This window comes from Thalassophryne amazonica, chromosome 2 (assembly GCF_902500255.1).
Source record: "Thalassophryne amazonica chromosome 2, fThaAma1.1, whole genome shotgun sequence".
Taxonomy (NCBI): domain Eukaryota; kingdom Metazoa; phylum Chordata; class Actinopteri; order Batrachoidiformes; family Batrachoididae; genus Thalassophryne; species Thalassophryne amazonica.
The window spans coordinates 100753668-100775573 of NC_047104.1; the positions used below are offsets into that span (position 1 = coordinate 100753668).

Below are 21906 nucleotides of genomic sequence, written 5' to 3' on the forward strand. Positions count from 1 at the left end.
TCTTCCCCAACTATGTCAGGTACCTGTTTACAGACAGACAAACTGTTTAACTTCTTTAGAGGAGGATATTCAAAAACAAAACAAAACCCCACATGATTGAAGACATTTTTAGAATTGTACTCTGAACAGAAACTGTTTGCTTCCCACAATGGTTTTACCTGTAGTCATATTTTTGTGCTGTTTTTTTTCTGCTGTTGTGTATGTTGTATATGGATCTCTTTACTTGAATAAATTAATCTGCGACATATTTGTAAGGATCATGTTTTTATGTAATACGCTTATTTTATTTGGAAGCAGTGACCTTCACAAACCAGGTTGTATCTACATATACTCAACAAAAATATAAACGCAACACTTTTGGTTTTGCTCCCATTTTGTATGAGATGAACTCAAAGATCTAAAACTTTTTCCACATACACAATATCACCATTTCCCTCAAATATTGTTCACAAACCAGTCGAAATCTGTGATAGTGAGCACTTCTCCTTTGCTGAGATAATCCATCCCACCTCACAGGTGTGCCATACCAAGATGCTGATTAGACACCATGATTAGTGCACAGGTGTGCCTTAGACTGTCCACAATAAGCTGCATAAGCTTAGCGTAGTAGTCGGTACGCGCATTACACAACTATACATTGGCCCGGTGTGAAAGGGGCTTAAGTAAAGCTGACCAGCCGCCCGTAATGTCCTACTGTAAGTGCGAAGAGTCAAAATTTCAGACATGTAGGAAGGTGCAAGGCCATTAATAGCCTTAAAAACAAACATTAAAATCTTAAAATCAATTCTGAAACGAACTGGAAGCCAGTGGATTGAGTACAGTACAGGTGTAATATGCTCACGTCTAAAAGTGTTCGTTCAAAGATGAGCAGCAGCATTCTGCACCAATCTGGTTGTTAAGCTCTGACATAACGTATCACGTGATGAATTTGTTTCCAGGTCCAAAGACCTGCAAGTTTACAATTAAAGTTACATTTGTATGATCCTTTTAAAGATCTACAGTTTATGTTTACAGTGTGCGCAAACCTCCGTCCCTCCCTTCCGCCTCCGTTAACTGCATTTGTCTGTTTCTAAGGTAAGAACACTTAATAAAACTTTTTTCTTTTACTTTATATATTTTATTATGGACAGGTAAAATATACGTCTGTTTGTTAATAAAAATAATTTATTTTTTCATAATTTAGAGTGATTTGGGGATGTTTTACAAGGCTGGAATGGATTAAAACTATTTTAGTTATTTTCAATGGGGGAAATTGGTTTGAAATATAAGCAGATTGGCTTACGAGCTTGGTCACGGAACAAACTAAACTCGTAAATCAAGGTTCCAATGTACGACTGAAATGTAATTTTTTATGCTTTTCATCACGTTAATAAAAGGCTGCATCCATGAGACCCTGAAAATTTGTAAAACAAATATTACCAGTGATCCGTGTCTGCTACGTTTAACCTGCATGAAATTTAATAAACGTAAACCGAATTTCAGACATCTTATATATATTACTCTGGAACAAAGGACAAATAGTGTTGTAACACTCATCACTCATCTTCAACCGCTTTTCCGGATTCGGGTCACGGGGCAACAGCTCCAACAGGGGACCTCAGACTTCCCTTTCCCGTGCCACATTGACCACCTCTGACTGTGGAATCCCGAGGCGTTCCCAGGCCAGTGTGGAGATATCATCTCCCACCTAGTCCTGGGTCTTCCCCGGGGTCCCCTCCCAGATGGACGTACCTGGAACACCTCCCTTGGGAGGTGCCCAGGAGGCATCCTTACCAGATACCTGGACCACCTCACCTGGCTCCTTTCAAAGCGAAGGAGCAGTGACTCTACTCTGAGCTCCCCACGGATGACCGAACTTCTGACCCTATCTCTAAGGGAGACACCAGCCACCCTCCTGAGGAAGCCCATTTCAGCTGCTTGTACCTGCGATCTAGTTCTTTCGGTCATGACCCAACACTCATGACCATAGGTGAACGTAGGAACGAAGATTGACCAGTAGATCGAGAGCTTCAGCTTTTGGCTCAGCTACTTTTTAGTCACGACAGTATGGTAGAGTGAATGCAATACCACCCCTGTTACGCCGATTCTCTGGCCAATGTCACACTCCATTGTCCCCTCGCTCGTGAACAAGACCCTGAGGTACTTGAACTCCTTCACTTGGGGCAAGAACGTATTCCCTACCCGGAGTAGGCAATCCATCGGTTTCCTGCTGAGAACCATGGCCTCATATTTAGATGTGCTGATCCTCATCCCAGCCGCTTTACACTCGGCTGCGAACCAATCCAGTGAGTGTTGGAGGTCACCGGCCGATGAAGCCAACAGGACCACATCATCTGAAAAAAGCAGTGATGAGACCCTGAGCCCACCAAACTGGAAACCCTCCTCCCCCCGACTACGCCTCGATATCCTGTCCATGAATATCACAGACAGGATTGGTGACAAGGCGCAGCCCTGGCGGAGGCCAACCTCCACCGGAAATGAGTCCGACTTACTGCCAAGCACCGCCGGACTTTCGGTCGGCACCAAGGTGCTCCTGGTGGACCGTGAGGCACCTCAGGAGGGGAAAACAGGGAACCATCCAAGCTGTCTACAGTAAGGATGCTACTCTGTTGACCTCAATTGAGGATGTAATCCGGCGCTGGAAGGAACACTTTGAAAAACTCCTGCATCAGACCGGAGTGTCCTCTATAGTAGGGGCAGGGCTGGAAGCTGATGGAGGATTTTCATCAATTTCCCTGGTGGAAGTCACTGAGGTAGTCAAACAACTCCGCAGTGTCAAGGCCCCGGGGGTTGATGAGATCTGTCCAGAAATGCTGAAGGCTCTGGGTGTGGAGGGACTGTCTTGGATGAGACGTCTCTTCAACATTGCGTTGAGGTCTGGGACAGTGTGTAAGGAGTGGCAAACTGGGGTGGTGGTCCCCATATTTAAAAAGGGGGACCAGAGAGTGTGTGCCAATTACAGGGGCATCACACTACTCGACCTGGTAAAGTCTACTCCAGGGTGCTGAAAAGGAGGGTTTGGCGTATAGTCAGACCTCTGATTGAACAGGAACAATGCGGGTTCCGTCCTGGTCGTAACCGACCGACCAAACAGTGTTGTAAAGGACAATAAACAGGACATTAAAGTGCAAACTTCACTTTCCCCCCGAACGACATGAACAGGAAGCGATCACAGCTCACAGCAACTCCCATTGAAAATAACGAAGAAACGACCTGAGCTTCTGGCGTGCTAGAGAAGACTGGTTAACACCAGCATAAAGTCCATTAAGCCTCTGTTCCACCGAATAATAAGCCATGAATAATGAGCCATACATGGGTGTGTCAGCGATTATTTGAAGAATAGTTCACGTTTTAAGCTGTCACATATCCACTACTAAGGCACCTCTGTGTGTCTCTCTGTACCTCGCATGTGCCAGGTATCAGCATCTAGTGAGCCACAACCAACATGGCATTTGAGCCCCGTCCAGCCTTGAGTGACTCGTGTCGCCGCATATGATCCACATTAAGCCACATGATCCATATAGTGCCATGTTAACGCAACGTTGGTGTACGTTTAGACATGGGTTTGGTCCAAACCTCCAGCCCTCCCACACTTGGTCCCTTTCAAGTGTGGATTTTCAATTCACAGCATCCATTCAAGATCTCACATTTTTTAAACGCAGTCCAAAAAAAGACTGCACTGTGAGTGCGTGCTCCCATGCCAGGGGATACAAATTCTGACGGGGTAACTACGTACTTTGGCACGACACTGGCTGGTGTGCACTGTGCGTCAGGCTGCTGTTCACCAGTGTTCCAGAGTCAAATGCAGCAGTTCTGTGTGTTCACCCAGCTCTCTGTGACAAAAAAAGACACCAGAATGAGGTGGCTGCTTTAACAATATACACCCGCTGCCGGAACTGTGTGGATCACTTCCCCCCCCCCAAAAAAAGAAATTCTTTATTCCTTCCATGACTTACAGTTACCATTATCCAGCTTTTAACTTTGTTATGTCTGCAAAATTGCTCTTTTGCGTGCTCTTGTTCTGCATTCCTAGAGAGCTCTGTGCTCCTTCTCGCTGGCTTCCTTTCCATCCGCGGCTTCACTGGCTTTATTTCTTCCGTGGCTTTAAACACACCCACTTTGACACTGTGATCCAATTTTTAACTTTATGTTCATCCATTATTAACTGCAAAATCACTCTTTTGTGAGCTGGCATTTTGCGTAAATGCTCGTCTTGGGTGCCAGTCATTGCATCAGCGCGCCCAGAGTGTGCCTGATCTGATCCATTAACAGGATGTTAAATCTATCATAAACATACTTTTACAGCTAGGAATCAACATGTAACTGTTTTACCAAGCCATTAAAACATTATGAATAGTTACCTTTAAGCTGTTCCAAAATACGTTCCTTGTGGAGCAGGAGTGGGGAAAAAAGCGTCCAGATGAAACAGTCTTCTGTGATTCCAGAAGTGATTAGAGGTGTTTTCAGCATCCAAGCTCTGACAGAAAATGATTAATCTGCTACAAAATAATGATTTTATATACAGCGTCCGGTGCACAAAGCAGGTGGAATTGTGAGCAAGAGGGTTGAGCCGCTCCAAAACGGTCCTCGTAGCTGCCAGGTGCTCATAATGGGCTTTTAGCAGCCTTGTCCTCACCACACACATACCTGTATAATCCTCGTTAGCCCTCGTAGTAACTCGCACACAAACTGCCCCACGCTGTTTTTGCAAAATTTTGAACATCTTGAAATTAGCGCCACGTTCAGAGATGAGCCTCATTAACTGAATATACTGCCACTAAGAGCCTCTCAGAGCCACTATTCTCTCACGCTAATTAAATACCTCCTCTCGTACCAAAAAAAACAAAAAAAAAAACATGCTCATTATTCATCCTTCATTATTTGGTGGGACCAGGGCTTTACAGTAATCAAGTCTGGAGCTGATGAAAGTATGAATGGCTGTCTCAAGATCACGTCTATTAAGAAAGTGCTTTACTTTGGCCAGAAGATGTAGCTGGAAAAATTTCCTTTGACAACAGAGTGCATCAGTTGATCGAACCTCAAACAGCTGTCTAATATCACTCCCAAATTCTTGACAGCTGTATTTACATAATTAGAACACCAAAGTTTGATGGTACTGCATGCCAGAATGTCCAAACACAATGGTCTCTGTTTTACCCTCATTCAGATAAAGGATGTTTTGGGGCAGCCACTGCTTTACATCATGAATACAATTAAATAATGATGACAAAGCATCGCTCTCATTCGTCCTCATGGACAGATAGATTTGCAGATCATCTGCATAGCAATGAAAGGACAGGTTGTGCTCGGCTGTAATTGACCCCAGTGTCAAAATGTACAAAGAAAATAGAATAGTGCCAAGAACAGAACCCTATGGCACTCCAGAACACAGGGAAGCAGTTGATGAGGAGAGGTCAACAATCACAATAGAAAAGTTTTTTTCAGCCAAATATGATTTAAACCACTTTTACCCCATAACTCCATAACATTCAGTCATAGGTAGTCCAAACGATCCCTTTTTGGAATCTTTGTGATCAGACAAATAATGTGGTATAGTTTTCAATATGATTGGAGCATCTTTTAATTTTGACCCCTGTGATAATTGTTCAATTGACCCCTATCTGGCTGCCTATTTAAGTTCAAGTGGCCAATCTTTTTTTTTTTTTTTTGTCAAAAGAGTAATGTCTTAGGAGTATTTGTGCTGAATTTGGTGCTTCTGTTACCATTTGCAGGATTCCTCTGTAAATATTCTGTTATTTGCTGCACTAATAAAATGGAGGAGCAGAAAGAGCTGCTGGAATGAGGCACTTGATTGCTTCACTTCAGGGAACTTTGGTGGATTGTTGCTGCTCCCATAAGTGCTCACGTTTTGATGCTTTGTACTCAAATCCACTCCCTTGCAAATACCTGCTCATTTCTGTCACCCAGTGAGTCCCCCATCTAAGTATCATTGCACCAGGTTCTCAGATACTTCAGATGCTCTGAATAATGTGCAGTCTGGTCCATAGGTATTTGGACAGTGACAATTTACCTGGGTTTTTCTCTTTGCCCAACTACAATGGAGTTGAAATAATCAATGTGAAGTGAAGTGTGAAGTGTTGTGTGGGCCGCCAGAAGAGGAGGTACTGCTGGCCCACCACCAGAGGGCGCCCTGCCTGAAGTACGGGCTTCAGGCACGAGAGGGCGCTGCTGCCATGGACACAGCCGGGGGTGACAGCTGTCGCTCATTACCTCTTGACAGCTGTCACCCATCTACTCAACATCATCTCACTCCATAAAGACCAGACGTCATCTCCACCTCGTTGCCGAGATATCATACTTCATAGGAGGTAATATCATCAGCCTTTTGTAAATCTGTTTATTGTGAGTGTTTGCAGGAGAACCGGTCGCTTTTGAGGAGGCTGTGCAAGACGGCGCTCCTTTTCAGCTGAGACCGCTGCAAGTATTGAGTGAGAGGTGGAGGTGGCATTCCCACCGTTGTTGTTACTGGGTGTACACACACCCACACTTGACTGTCTTTGTTCTTCGCCAGCAGTACCAGATCCGACAGTCGGGGACGGTGATCACCTGGGAATTCAGGACTTGGCGGCTCCAGTATTCACCAGGTTCTGGGGCGGCGGAAATCGTGTGGTTCCGGCTCTCCTCAGGACAGACCTCTTCTATCCTCGAGCCTGCCCACACGTCACCTTTGTGTATTGACTGTTGTGATATTCTGAGATTGTCTGTATGTTCGTTGTGCACATTCACAACATTAAATTGTTACTTTTTGGCTCATCTATTGACCGTTCATTTGCGCCCCCTGTTGTGGGTCCGTGTCACTACACTTTCCCAACAGGATATCTCGGCCAGCGTCATGGACTCCGAGGGGCGTCACCCGGCTGTTGAACGACCAATGGGAGAGCAGGGAGCGCAGGCGTCTGCAGGAGACGTGATTGGTGAGCTGCAGCACATTCTCACCGCCTTTACGGCTCGGTTGGATCAAATGACTGAGCAAAACATCCTCCTGAACCGCAGGGTGGAGGCTCTCTCCGCACAGATGGTGGCGAGTGCTCAGGGCGCTGCTGCAGCTCGTCCTCCTGCCGACCCTGTGCAGAATATGAACGTTCCAGTGGTGGTTCAACAACCCCTCCCACCATCCCCTGAAGCATACATAAGCCCTCCTGAGCCGTACGGAGGTTGTGTGGAGACGTGCGCGGACTTTCTTATGCAGTGTTCGCTCGTCTTCGCACAACGTCCCGTCATGTACGCGTCAGATGCTAGTAAAATAGCTTATGTGATTGCTCTGCTTCAGGGTAAAGCACGCGCCTGGGCTACGGCGCTCTGGGAACAGAACTCACGGTTGTTATCAGCATACACTGGGTTTGTGGGGGAGTTCAGAACAGTGTTTGATCACCCTAACAGAGGAGAGACCGCTTAAACCGTGCTGCTGTCAATGAGACAGGGACGCGAGAGCGCAGCCGCTTATGCAGTCAACTTCTGCATCGCGGCTGCGAGGTCCGGCTGGAATAACGTTGCGCTCCGCGCCGCCTTCGTAAACGGACTGTCGTTGGTTCTGAAGGAGCAGCTGGTAGCTAAGGAGGAACCGCGGGATTTAGATGGGCTTATCGATCTCGTTATACGGTTAGACAATCGGTTGGAGGAACGCCGTCGGGAGCGAGGCGAAGGACGTGACCGGATACGCGCCGCCCCTCTCCCTTCCGGGTTCGATAAGGCGCCGCCCTCCCCACGCTCCACAGCTGCAGCGCTTTGTGGGGCAACAGCTCCCCCTGCTGATGTTGTTAGGGAAACGCACAGGGCCAAAATGGGGAGGCTGATCCGTGGAGAGTGTTTTCTCTGCAGCTCAACTGAGCACAAACAGAGAAACTGCCCCAAACGGCCAAAACGACAACAACCGCCCTTAGAGACTGGGCTAAGGAGGGGTCAAACCATTCAAGTGAGACACACACAAATTGCCACACGACTCCCAGTCACAATCCTGAGCGGGGATTTAACCCTTCAAGCCCGAGCACTGGTGGACACGGGGTCAGAAGGGAATCTGCTAGACAGCAGATGGGCAAGGGAGGTAGGGCTCCCTCTGGTGGCGCTTCCTTCGCCATTGCAGGTGCGGGCACTAGATGGCACCCTCCTCCCTTTACTCACACACAAGACACAACCAGTAACTCTGGTAGTGTCTGGAAACCATCGGGAGGAGATTGAGTTTTTTGTGACTCCTTCTACCTCCCGCGTGATTTTGGGCATCCCATGGATGTTGAAGCACAATCCCCGGATTGATTGGCCGTCTGGGGTGGTGGTTCAGTGGAGCAAAACCTGCCATCGGGGGTGTTTAGGATCCTCGGTTCCTCCCGGTTCACAGGCTAAGGAGGAGGTCAAAGTCCCTCCCAATCTGACGGCAGTGCCGGTTGAGTACCACGATCTTGCTGACGTCTTCAGCAAGGATCTGGCACTCACCCTTCCCCCGCACCGTCCGTACGATTGTGCCATTGATTTGATTCCAGGCGCTGAGTTCCCATCCAGCAGGCTGTACAACCTCTCACGACCTGAGCGCGAATCAATGGAGACCTACATCCGGGACTCATTAGCTGCCGGGCTGATCCGGAACTCCACCTCCCCGATGGGGGCAGGTTTCTTTTTTGTGGGCAAGAAAGATGGCGGACTTCGTCCATGTATTGATTACAGGGGGCTGAATGAGATTACGGTTCACAACCGATACCCGTTGCCATTGTTAGATTCTGTGTTCACCCCCCTGCATGGAGCCAAAATCTTTACTAAGCTGGATCTTAGGAATGCGTATCACCTGGTTCGGATCCGGAAGGGAGACGAATGGAAGACGGCATTTAACACCCCGTTAGGTCACTTTGAGTACCTGGTCATGCCGTTCGGCCTCACCAACGCCCCCGCGACGTTCCAAGCCTTGGTTAATGACGTCTTGCGGGACTTCCTGCACCGATTCGTCTTCGTATATCTGGACGATATTCTCATCTTTTCTCCGGATCCTGAGACCCATGTCCAGCATGTACGTCAGGTCCTGCAGCGGTTGTTAGAGAACCGACTGTTTGTGAAGGGCGAGAAGTGCGAGTTTCACCGCGCGTCTTTGTCCTTCCTGGGGTTTATAATCTCCTCCAACTCTGTTGCCCCTGATCCGGCCAAGGTTGCGGCGGTGAGAGATTTGCCCCAACCAACAAGCCGTAGGAAGCTGCAACAGTTCCTCGGCTTTGCTAATTTCTATAGGAGGTTCATTAAGGGCTACAGTCAGGTAGTTAGCCCCCTGACCGCCCTGACCTCTCCAAAAGTCCCCTTCACCTGGTCGGATCGGTGCGAAGCCGCGTTCAAGGAGTTGAAACGACGGTTCTCTACTGCGCCAGTTTTGGTGCAGCCCGACCCTAGCCGCCAGTTCATGGTTGAAGTGGACGCCTCTGACTCAGGGATAGGAGCCGTGCTGTCCCAGAGCGGAGAGACCGATAAGGTTCTTCACCCGTGTGCCTACGTTTCCCGCAGGTTGACCCCGGCTGAACGGAACTATGACGTCGGCAATCGAGAACTCCTTGCGGTGAAAGAGGCTCTTGAGGAGTGGAGACACCTGTTGGAGGGAGCGTCTGTGCCATTCACGGTTTTCACTGACCATCGGAACCTGGAGTATATCAGGACCGCCAAGCGGCTGAACCCCAGGCAAGCCCGCTGGTCACTGTTCTTCGGGCGTTTCGACTTCCGGATCACCTATCGCCCCGGGACCAAGAACCAGAGATCGGATGCCTTGTCCCGGGTACACGAAGACGAAGTCAAAACAGAGCTGTCGGATCCACCGGAGCCCATCATTCCGGAGTCCACTATCGTGGCCACCCTCACCTGGGACGTGGAGAAGACCGTCCGGGAGGCCCTGGCACGGAGCCCGGACCCTGGAACCGGTCCGAAGGACCGTCAGCACGTCCCACCAGAGGCCAGAGCTGCAGTCTTGGACTTCTGTCACGGTTCCAAGCTCTCCTGTCATCCAGGGGTGCGAAGGACCGTGGCAGTTGTCCGGCAGCACTTCTGGTGGGCGTCTATGGAGGCCGACGTCCGGGAATATATCCAGGCCTGCACCACCTGTGCCAGGGGCAAGGCAGTACATAAGAAAGCCCAAGGACTCCTCCAGCCGCTGCCGGTGCCTCATCGCCCCTGGTCCCACATCGGCCTGGATTTCGTCACGGGCCTCCCGCCGTCCCAGGGCAACACCACCATCTTCACGATAGTGGACCGATTCTCCAAGGCGGCCCACTTCGTGGCCCTCCCGAAGCTCCCAACAGCCCAGGAGACAGCAGACCTCCTGGTCCGCCACGTCATCCGTCTGCATGGGATACCCTTCGACATCGTCTCTGATTGTGTTTTGCTGTATCTGTTAATTTTGGCTCTCTGTTGGGACTGTTTACACAGAGACTGCTACCTGCTGCTTTGGACTTTGAACTAATAGTCTTTTTCAAGACTTTTTTACTTTTTTACCTTTTTATTTTTTTTTTTTTTTTTTTTTTTTTTTTTTTTTTTTTTTTTACTTTTTTACTTGACTCTACTGGTGGTCGGCTCTCACTGCGGTATTGTATCACTTCTTGTTCCGGAGCACAGCGGTGTTTTTCTGTATCTGTTAGCTGTTTGATCTGCGCAGTTAGATTGATCTAGTTATCTAGATTACGATTTGTTTCCCAGTGTAATCTTTACGTGCCTTAACTAAAGCACTCCTTCTGCTGAATCACCTCTAAATTATTTACACATTATTCGCTTTGCGTGTTTTTAGGAATCCGCTAGCTTAGCGTAGCTACTAGCTCTTAGCCGATTTAGCATGGCGGCTTCTCCTGTCTCTCCCGCACTTTTCTGCTCTGGGTGTGAAATGTTTAGTTATTCCTCGGCCTCCTTTAGCAGTAATGGTACTTGTAATAAGTGTAGCTTATTCGTAGCTTTGGAGGCCAGGCTGGGCGAATTGGAGACTCGGCTCCGCACCGTGGAAAATTCTACAGCTAGCAAGGCCCCTGTAGTCGGTGCGGACCAAGGTAGCTTAGCCGCCGTTAGTTCCCCCCTGGCAGATCCCGAGCAGCCGGGAAAGCAGGCCGACTGGGTGACTGTGAGGAGGAAGCGTAGCCCTAAACAGAAGCCCCGTGTACACCGCCAACCCGTTCACATCTTTAACCGTTTTTCCCCACTCGACGATACACCCGCCGAGGATCAAACTCTGGTTATTGGCGACTCTGTTTTGAGAAATGTGAAGTTAGCGACACCAGCAACCATAGTCAATTGTCTTCCGGGGGCCAGAGCAGGCGACATTGAAGGAAATTTGAAACTGCTGGCTAAGGCTAAGCGTAAATTTGGTAAGATTGTAATTCACGTCGGCAGTAATGACACCCGGTTACGCCAATCGGAGGTCACTAAAATTAACATTGAATCGGTGTGTAACTTTGCAAAAACAATGTCGGACTCTGTAGTTTTCTCTGGGCCCCTCCCCAATCAGACCGGGAGTGACATGTTTAGCCGCATGTTCTCCTTGAATTGCTGGCTGTCTGAGTGGTGTCCAAAAAATGAGGTGGGCTTCATAGATAATTGGCAAAGCTTCTGGGGAAAACCTGGTCTTGTTAGGAGAGACGGCAGCCATCCCACTTTGGATGGAGCAGCTCTCATTTCTAGAAATCTGGCCAATTTTCTTAAATCCTCCAAACCGTGACTATCCAGGGTTGGGACCAGGAAGCAGAGTTGTAGTCTTACACACCTCTCTGCAGCTTCTCTCCCCCTGCCATCCCCTCATTACCCCATCCCCGTAGAGACGGTGCCTGCTCCCAGACTACCAATAACCAGCAAAAATCTATTTAAGCATAAAAATTCAAAAAGAAAAAATAATATAGCACCTTCAACTGCACCACAGACTAAAACAGTTAAATGTGGTCTATTAAACATTAGGTCTCTCTCTTCTAAGTCCCTGTTGGTAAATGATATAATAATTGATCAACATATTGATTTATTCTGCCTAACAGAAACCTGGTTACAGCAGGATGAATATGTTAGTTTAAATGAGTCAACACCCTCGAGTCACACTAACTGTCAGAATGCTCGTAGCACGGGCCGGGGTGGAGGATTAGCAGCAATCTTCCACTCCAGCTTATTAATTAATCCAAAACCCAGACAGAGCTTTAATTCATTTGAAAGCTTGTCTCTTAGTCTTGTCCATCCAAATTGGAAGTCCCAAAAACCAGTTTTATTTGTTATTATCTATCGTCCACCTGGTCGTTACTGTGAGTTTCTCTGTGAATTTTCAGACCTTTTGTCTGACTTAGTGCTTAGCTCAGATAAGATAATTATAGTGGGCGATTTTAACATCCACACAGATGCTGAGAATGACAGCCTCAACACTGCATTTAATCTATTATTAGACTCTATTGGCTTTGCTCAAAAAGTAAATGAGTCCACCCACCACTTTAATCATATCTTAGATCTTGTTCTGACTTATGGTATGGAAATAGAAGACTTAACAGTATTCCCTGATAACTCCCTTCTGTCTGATCATTTCTTAATAACATTTACATTTACTCTGATGGACTACCCAGCAGTGGGGAATAAGTTTCATTACACTAGAAGTCTTTCAGAAAGCGCTGTAACTAGGTTTAAGGATATGATTCCTTCTTTATGTTCTCTAATGCCATATACCAACACAGTGCAGAGTAGCTACCTAAACTCTGTAAGGGAGATAGAGTATCTCGTCAATAGTTTTACATCCTCATTGAAGACAACTTTGGATGCTGTAGCTCCTCTGAAAAAGAGAGCTTTAAATCAGAAGTGTCTGACTCCGTGGTATAACTCACAAACTCGTAGCTTAAAGCAGATAACCCGTAAGTTGGAGAGGAAATGGCGTCTCACTAATTTAGAAGATCTTCACTTAGCCTGGAAAAAGAGTCTGTTGCTCTATAAAAAAGCCCTTCGTAAAGCTAGGACATCTTTCTACTCATCACTAATTGAAGAAAATAAGAACAACCCCAGGTTTCTTTTCAGCACTGTAGCCAGGCTGACAAAGAGTCAGAGCTCTATTGAGCTGAGTATTCCATTAACTTTAACTAGTAATGACTTCATGACTTTCTTTGCTAACAAAATTTTAACTATTAGAGAAAAAATTACTCATAACCATCCCAAAGACGTATCGTTATCTTTGGCTGCTTTCAGTGATGCCGGTATTTGGTTAGACTCTTTCTCTCCGATTGTTCTGTCTGAGTTATTCTCATTAGTTACTTCATCCAAACCATCAACATGTTTATTAGACCCCATTCCTACCAGGCTGCTCAAGGAAGCCCTACCATTATTTAATGCTTCGATCTTAAATATGATCAATCTATCTTTGTTAGTTGGCTATGTACCACAGGCTTTTAAGGTGGCAGTAATTAAACCATTACTTAAAAAGCCATCACTTGACCCAGCTATCTTAGCTAATTATAGGCCAATCTCCAACCTTCCTTTTCTCTCAAAAATTCTTGAAAGGGTAGTTGTAAAACAGCTAACTGATCATCTGCAGAGGAATGGTCTATTTGAAGAGTTTCAGTCAGGTTTTAGAATTCATCATAGTACAGAAACAGCATTAGTGAAGGTTACAAATGATCTTCTTATGGCCTCGGACAGTGGACTCATCTCTGTGCTTGTTCTGTTAGATCTCAGTGCTGCTTTTGATACTGTTGACCATAAAATTTTATTACAGAGATTAGAGCATGCCATAGGTATTAAAGGCACTGCGCTGCGGTGGTTTGAATCATATTTGTCTAATAGATTACAATTTGTTCATGTAAATGGGGAATCTTCTTCACAGACTAAAGTTAATTATGGAGTTCCACAAGGTTCTGTGCTAGGACCAATTTTATTCACTTTATACATGCTTCCCTTAGGCAGTATTATTAGACGGTATTGCTTAAATTTTCATTGTTACGCAGATGATACCCAGCTTTATCTATCCATGAAGCCAGAGGACACACACCAATTAGCTAAACTGCAGGATTGTCTTACAGACATAAAGACATGGATGACCTCTAATTTCCTGCTTTTAAACTCAGATAAAACTGAAGTTATTGTACTTGGCCCCACAAATCTTAGAAACATGGTGTCTAACCAGATCCTTACTCTGGATGGCATTACCCTGACCTCTAGTAATACTGTGAGAAATCTTGGAGTCATTTTTGATCAGGATATGTCATTCAAAGTGCATATTAAACAAATATGTAGGACTGCTTTTTTGCATTTACGCAATATCTCTAAAATCAGAAAGGTCTTGTCTCAGAGTGATGCTGAAAAACTAATTCATGCATTTATTTCCTCTAGGCTGGACTATTGTAATTCATTATTATCAGGTTGTCCTAAAAGTTCCCTAAAAAGCCTTCAGTTAATTCAAAATGCTGCAGCTAGAGTACTGACGGGGACTAGAAGGAGAGAGCATATCTCACCCATATTGGCCTCTCTTCATTGGCTTCCTGTTAATTCTAGAATAGAATTTAAAATTCTTCTTCTTACTTATAAGGTTTTGAATAATCAGGTCCCATCTTATCTTAGGGACCTCGTAGTACCATATTACCCCAATAGAGCGCTTCGCTCTCAGACTGCAGGCTTACTTGTAGTTCCTAGGGTTTGTAAGAGTAGAATGGGAGGCAGAGCCTTCAGCTTTCAGGCTCCTCTCCTGTGGAACCAGCTCCCAATTCAGATCAGGGAGACAGACACCCTCTCTACTTTTAAGATTAGGCTTAAAACTTTCCTTTTTGCTAAAGCTTATAGTTAGGGCTGGATCAGGTGACCCTGAACCATCCCTTAGTTATGCTGCTATAGACGTAGACTGCTGGGGGGTTCCCATGATGCACTGTTTCTTTTTCTTTTTGCTCTGTATGCACCACTCTGCATTTAATCATTAGTGATCGATCTCTGCTCCCCTCCACAGCATGTCTTTTTCCTGGTTCTCTCCCTCAGCCCCAACCAGTCCCAGCAGAAGACTGCCCCTCCCTGAGCCTGGTTCTGCTGGAGGTTTCTTCCTGTTAAAAGGGAGTTTTTCCTTCCCACTGTAGCCAAGTGCTTGCTCACAGGGGGTCGTTTTGACCGTTGGGGTTTTACATAATTATTGTATGGCCTTGCCTTACAATATAAAGCGCCTTGGGGCAACTGTTTGTTGTGATTTGGCGCTATATAAAAAAAATTGATTGATTGATTGATTGGTCCCCAGTTCTCCTCACACGTCTGTAGGAGCTTCTGCAGGGAACTGGGGGCCACCGTGAGCCTCTCGTCCGGGTACCATCCACAGACGAACGGACAGGCAGAGCGGGCCAACCAGGACTTGGAACAGACCCTCCGCTGCGTCACATCCGCGCACCCGATGGCCTGGAGTAACCATCTGGCCTGGATCGAGTATGCGCATAACAGCCAGGTGTCTTCTGCCACCGGCCTCTCCCCATTTGAGGTGTGTTTGGGGTATCAGCCCCCGTTGTTTCCCGTGGTGGAGGGAGAGGTTGGTGTGCCCTCGGTCCAGGCCCACCTGCGGAAGTGCCGTCGGGTGTGGCGCTCCGCCCATTCTGCCTTGTTGAAGGCCCGGACGAGGGCGAAGACCCATGCAGACCGCCGGCGATCCCTGGCCCCTGCTTACCAGCCCGGGCAGGAGGTGTGGCTTTCCACGAAGGACATCCCCCTCCAGGTGGACTCCCCTAAACTTCAGGACAGGTACATTGGCCCCTTCAGGATCCTCAAAGTCCTCAGTCCTGCCGCAGTGAAGCTCCAACTCCCGGCTTCACTGCGGATCCATCCGGTTTTCCACGTGTCCCGCATCAAACCTCACCACACCTCACCCCTCTGTGCTCCCGGACCGGCGCCGCCTCCTGCTCGGATCATCGACGGGGAGCCGGCTTGGACGGTGCGCCGGCTCCTGGACGTCCGTCGGATGGGTCGGGGGTTCCAGTACTTGGTAGACTGGGAGGGGTATGGACCCAAAGAATGCTCCTGGGTGAAGAGGAGCTTCATCCTGGATCCGGCCCTCCTGGCCGACTTCTACCGCCGACACCCCGACAAACCTGGTCGGGCGCCAGGAGGCGCCCGTTGAGGGGGGGGGGTCCTGTTGTGTGGGCCGCCAGAAGAGGAGGTACTGCTGGCCCACCACCAGAGGGTGCCCTGCCTGAAGTGCGGGCTTCAGGCAGGAGAGGGCGCTGCCGCCATGGACACAGCCGGGGGTGACAGCTGTCGCTCATTACCTCTTGACAGCTGTCACCCATCTACTCAACATCATCTCACTCCATAAAGACCAGACGTCATCTCCACCTCGTTGCCGAGATATCATACTTCATAGGAGGTAATATCATCTTTCCCACCGCTTAAATAACAAAGTGCTCTCGGACACACCCCAAATGGGTTTGTGCCTTCTGCACAAGTCCATTTTGTGTCCACTGTGAAAACAAGAAACAAACAGAGTATTAATTCATGTTGATCAGCACAAACAGAGTTAACTTACACAATGATAGAGTTGATTTAACACTGATGGAGTTGATGTGACACTTCTGAGACCACATACACTCACTTCAGTGTTAATTTAATTCATTTTCTACCACTTAACTGAGTCCTGGTTGTGGTGGCAGCAGACAGACAGCTCATTCCACAGTTCTCCATCCTTGGCCAGATCTTCAGGGATCCCTAGGTGACCCCAAGTCAGCTGGGAGTTATAATCCCTCCAGCATGCTCTGGGTCTTCCCCGGGACCTCCTCCCTTAGTGTGATGTCCCTGGAAAACCTCCCTCAGGAGGTGACCATGGGACATCATCACGAGATGGTTAAACCATTTCAGCTAGATTGTTTTGATGTGAAGAAGCAGTGGCACTATGCTGAGTCTCTCCCAGATATGCAATCTTCTCATCCTGTCCCTCAGTAGAAGTTTGGATATCCTACTGAGGGACCTCATTTCTGCCACTTGTATTTATGACCTTGTCCTTTTAGTCACTACCCAAAGCTCATAACCACAGGTGAGGAATTGACTGGCAAATCAAGAGTCAGAATCACATTTCTAGAATTACTGGTAATATTTGCTCACCATCTTATATTTATATGCCAGTATTCCCTGAAAGTTGTTGACATATTTTTTGGTTTGGATTAACAGCATGCAGGAGGCACAGTGGCTTAGTGGTTAGCACTGCAGCCTCATAGCAAGAAGGTCCCGCGTTTGCTTCCGACCTGATCCTTTCTGTGTGGAGTTTGCATGTCGTCCTCATGGTTGCGTGCTCTGGCTTCGTCCTGTTTTCAAAGACATGCAGGTTAGATGAACTGGTAATTGTTGTGTGGGCCGCTGAAGAGGAGGTACTGCTGGCTCACCACCACCAGAGGGCACCCTGCCTGGAGTGCGGGCTCCAGGCACCAGAGGGCGCTGCCGCCTCACAGGAGCAGCCGGGGTGACAGCTGACACTCATCACCTATGACAGCTGTCACCACTCATCGGATCAGCATTGGTATATCAGCAAGACGTCATCTCCACCTCTTTGCCGAGATATCGTTCTACCTGGAAGGTAACGTACCTCAGCTGTCTGCTTGACAATCTCCTTTGTGACTTTTGTGCATTATCTTTTGGACTGCTTTTCCAACGAGAGGTGGAGGTAGCTTTCCTGCCGTGCTGATTCCTGGGTGCAAACGCATCCTCATTTACTTGCTTTTTGTTCCTCGCTAGCAGTACCAGATCCGACACGCGGAGGCAGTGGCCACCTGGGAGTTCGGGACTTGGCGGCTCCAGTATTCCCGGGGTCTGGTGGCGGAGGAAATCGTGTGGTTCCGGTTCTGCTTTGGACAGGCGTCTCCTATCTTCGAGCCTGCCCACACGACACCTTGTGAATTGACTATTGTCTATTGTTGCAATCTGTTGTATTTGTTGTGCACATTCACAACAGTAAAGTGTTGTTATTTGACCTACTCCATTGTCCGTTAATTTGCGCCCCCTGTTGTGGGTCCGTGTACCTACACTTTCCCAACAGGATATCTCGGCCATCGTCATGGATCCCGAGGGGCGTCAACCGGCTGTTGAACGGCCAATGGAAGAACAGGGCGCACAGGCGTCCGCAGGAGGAATGATCGGTGAGTTGCAGCGGATCCTCACCGCTTTCACGGCTCGGTTGGATTTAATGACTGAGCAGAACGTCCTCCTTAACCGCAGGGTGGAGGCTCCCGCCGCGCAGGTGGAAGCGCGCCCTCAGGGCGCTGCTGCGGCTCTCCCTCCTGTCGACCCTGTGCGTACAAGTGACGTTCCACAGGTCGTTCAACGACCCCTCCCACCTTCCCCGGAAGCATACATAAGCCCTCCAGAGCCGTACGGAGGTTGTGTGGAGACATGCGCGGACTTCCTTATGCAGTGTTCGCTCGTCTTCGCACAACGTCCTGTCATGTATGCGACTGATGCCAGCAAGATAGCTTATGTAATAAACCTGCTTCGTGGTGAGGCACGTGCTTGGGCTACAGCGCTCTGGGAGCAGAATTCACAGCTCCTTCAGACATATGATGGGTTTGTGAGGGAGTTCAGAACAGTGTTCGATCACCCAAATAGAGGAGAGACCGCTTCAGCCGTGCTGCTGTCAATGAGACAGGGGCGCCGGAGCGCAGCTGCCTATGCAGTCGACTTCCGCATCGCGGCTGCGAGGTCCGGCTGGAATAGCACTGCCCTCCGCGCCGCCTTTGTAAACGGACTGTCGTTGGTCCTAAAGGAGCACCTGGTGGCTAAGGATGAACCGCGGGATTTAGATGGGCTTATTGATCTCGTTATATGATTAGACAATCGGTTAGAAGAAGGCTGTCGGGAACGAGACGAAGGGCGTGGCCGGGCACGCGCCGTCCCTCTCCCTTCCGGTTCCGAACGCGTCCCGCCCTCCCCACGCTCCACGGCCCCTACGCTCCGTTTGGTCACAGCTCCCCCTGCTGACGAAGCTATGGACACGAGCAGGGCCACATTTAGGGCACCAGATAGACAGAGGAGGCTGGCCCGCGGAGCGTGTTTTGTTTGTGGCTCGATAGAGCATCAGGTAAGAGACTGCCCCGAGCGGTTAAACACCAACGCCCGCCCCTAGAAACTGGGCTAGGGGTGGGCCGAGACATTCACGTGGGACACACCCACATTGCCACTCGACTCCCAGTTACAATCCTTTATGAGGATTTAACCCTGAAGGCCCCAGCACTGGTGGACACGGGCTCTGAAGGGAATCTGTTAGACAGCAGATGGGCCAGGGAGATAGGGCTCCCTCTGGTGGCGCTTACCTCGCCTGTGCAGGTGCGGGCACTAGATGGCTCCCTACTCCCTCCAATCACACATAAGACACCACCAGTAACTCTGGTGGTGTCAGGAAATCACCGGGAGGAGATCGAGTTTTTTGTGACTCCTGCTACCTCCCGTGTGATTTTAGGGTTCCCCTGGATGTTAAAACACAATCCCCGGATCGATTGGCCGTCCGGGGTAGTGGTTCAGTGGAGCGAGACCTGCCATCGGGTATGTTTAGGTTCCTCGGTTCCTCCCGGTTCCCAGGCTAAGGAGGAGGTCAGAGTCCTGCCCAATCTAGGGACGGTGCCGGTGGAGTACCATGACCTTGTGGATGTATTCAGTAAGGATCTGGCGCTCACCCTTCCCCCCCACCGTCCGTACGATTGTGCCATTGATTTGGTTCCGGGCGTTGAGTTCCCGTCCAGCAGGTTGTTGTACAACCTCTCACGACCTGAGCGCGAATCAATGGAGACCTACATCCGGGACTCTTTAGCTGCCGGGTTGATCCGGAATTCCACTTCCCCGATGGGTGCAGGTTTCTTTTTTGTGGGCAAAAAAGGATGGCGGACTACGTCCATGCATTGATTACAGGGGGCTGAACGAAATCACGGTTCGTAACCGATACCCATTGCCCTTGTTGGATTCAGTGTTCACGCCCCTGCATGGAGCCCAAATGTTCACCAAGCTCGATCTTAGAAATGCGTATCACCTGGTTCGGATCCGGAAGGGAGACGAGTGGAAGACGGCATTTAACACCCCGTTAGGTCACTTTGAGTACCTGGTCATGCCGTTCGGTCTTACAAACGCCCCCGCGACGTTCCAAGCATTGGTTAATGATGTCTTGCGGGATTTCCTGCACCGATTCGTCTTCGTATATCTGGATGATATACTCATCTTGTCTCCGGACCCTGAGACCCATGTCCGGCATGTACGTCAGGTCCTGCAGTGGTTGTTGGAGAACCGACTGTTTGTGAAGGGCGAGAAGTGCGAGTTTCACCGCACTTCTTTGTCCTTCCTGGGGTTTATCATCTCCCCTAACTCCGTTGCTCCTGATCCGGCCAAGGTCGCGGCGGTGAGAGACTGGCCCCAACCCACCAGCCGTAGGAAGCTGCAACAGTTCCTCGGCTTTGCTAATTTTTACAGGAGGTTCATTAAGGGCTACAGTCAGGTAGTTAGCCCCCTGACAGCCCTGACCTCACCAAAAGTCCCCTTCACCTGGTCGGATCGTTGTGATGCCGCGTTCAAGGAGTTGAAACGGCGCTTCTCGTCTGCACCCGTTCTGGTGCAGCCCGATCCTAGTCGCCAGTTAGTGGTTGAAGTGGACGCCTCGGACTCAGGGATAGGAGCTGTGCTTTCCCAGAGCGGGAAGACCGATAAGGTCCTTCACCCGTGTGCCTACTTTTCCCGCAGGTTGACCCCGGCCGAACGGAACTATGACGTCGGCAATCGAGAACTCCTTGCGGTGAAAGAGGCTCTTGAAGAGTGGAGACATCTGTTGGAGGGAACGTCCGTGCCATTCACGGTTTCACTGACCACCGGAACCTGGAGTATATCAGGACCGCCAAGCGGCTGAACCCCAGGCAAGCCCGCTGGTCACTGTTCTTCGGCCGTTTTGACTTCCGGATCACCTACCGTCCCGGGACCAAAAACCAGAAATCGGATGCCTTGTCCCGGGTACATGAAGATGAAGTCAAAGCGGAGTTGTCGGATCCACCGGAACCCATCATCCCCGAGTCCACTATCGTGGCCACCCTTACCTGGGATGTAGAGAGAACCGTCGGGAGGCCCTGGCACGAAGCCCGGACCCCGGAACTGGGCCGAAGAACAGACTCTACGTCCCACCAGAAGCTAGGGCTGCAGTCCTGGACTTCTGTCACGGCTCTAAGCTCTCCTGTCATCCAGGGGTGCGAAGAACCGTGGCAGTCGTCTGGCAGCGCTTCTGGTGGGCGTCCCTAGAGGCCGATGTCCGGGATTATATCCAGGCCTGCACCACCTGCGCCAGGGGCAAGGCTGACCATCGCAGGGCTTCGGGGCTGCTCCAGCCGCTGCCTGTGCCTCATCGCCCCTGGTCCCACATCGGCCTGGATTTTGTCACGGGTCTCCCGCCGTCCCAGGGCAACACCACCATCCTCACGATAGTGGACCGATTCTCCAAGGCGGCCCACTTCGTGGCCCTCCCGAAGCTCCCGACGGCCCAGGAGACAGCGGACCTCCTGGTCCACCACGTCGTCCGGCTGCATGGGATCCCAACAGACATCGTCTCCGATCGCGGTCCCCAGTTCTCCTCGCAAGTCTGGAGGAGCTTCTGCCGGAACTGGGGACCACAGTTAGTGTCTCATCCAGGTATCATCCCCAGACCAACGGGCAAGCAGAACGGGCCAATCAGGAGGTGGAGCAGGCCCTGCGTTGCGTGACAGCCGCGCACCCGGCGGCCTGGAGTACCCATCTGGCCTGGATCGAGTATGCCCATAACAGCCAGGTGTCGTCAGCCACCGGCCTCTCCCCTTTCGAGGTGTGTCTGGGGTACCAACCTCCTTTGTTTCCGGTGGTTGAGGGAGAGGTCAATGTGCCCTCGGTCCAGGCCGTCGGATGTGGCGTGCCGCCCGTTCTGCCTTGCTGAAGGCCCCGGATGGGGACGAAGGCCCATGCAGACCGTCGGCGGACCCCGGC

General features: G+C 49.6%; 1 long non-coding RNA gene across 1 annotated transcript in view; it reads left to right on the plus strand.

Moving 5' to 3' along the window:
* Positions 1 to 21906, plus strand: part of LOC117528075 — a 30168-nt gene that overhangs the window by 1117 nt on the left and 7145 nt on the right. The gene's annotated exons all lie outside the window — the stretch shown is intronic.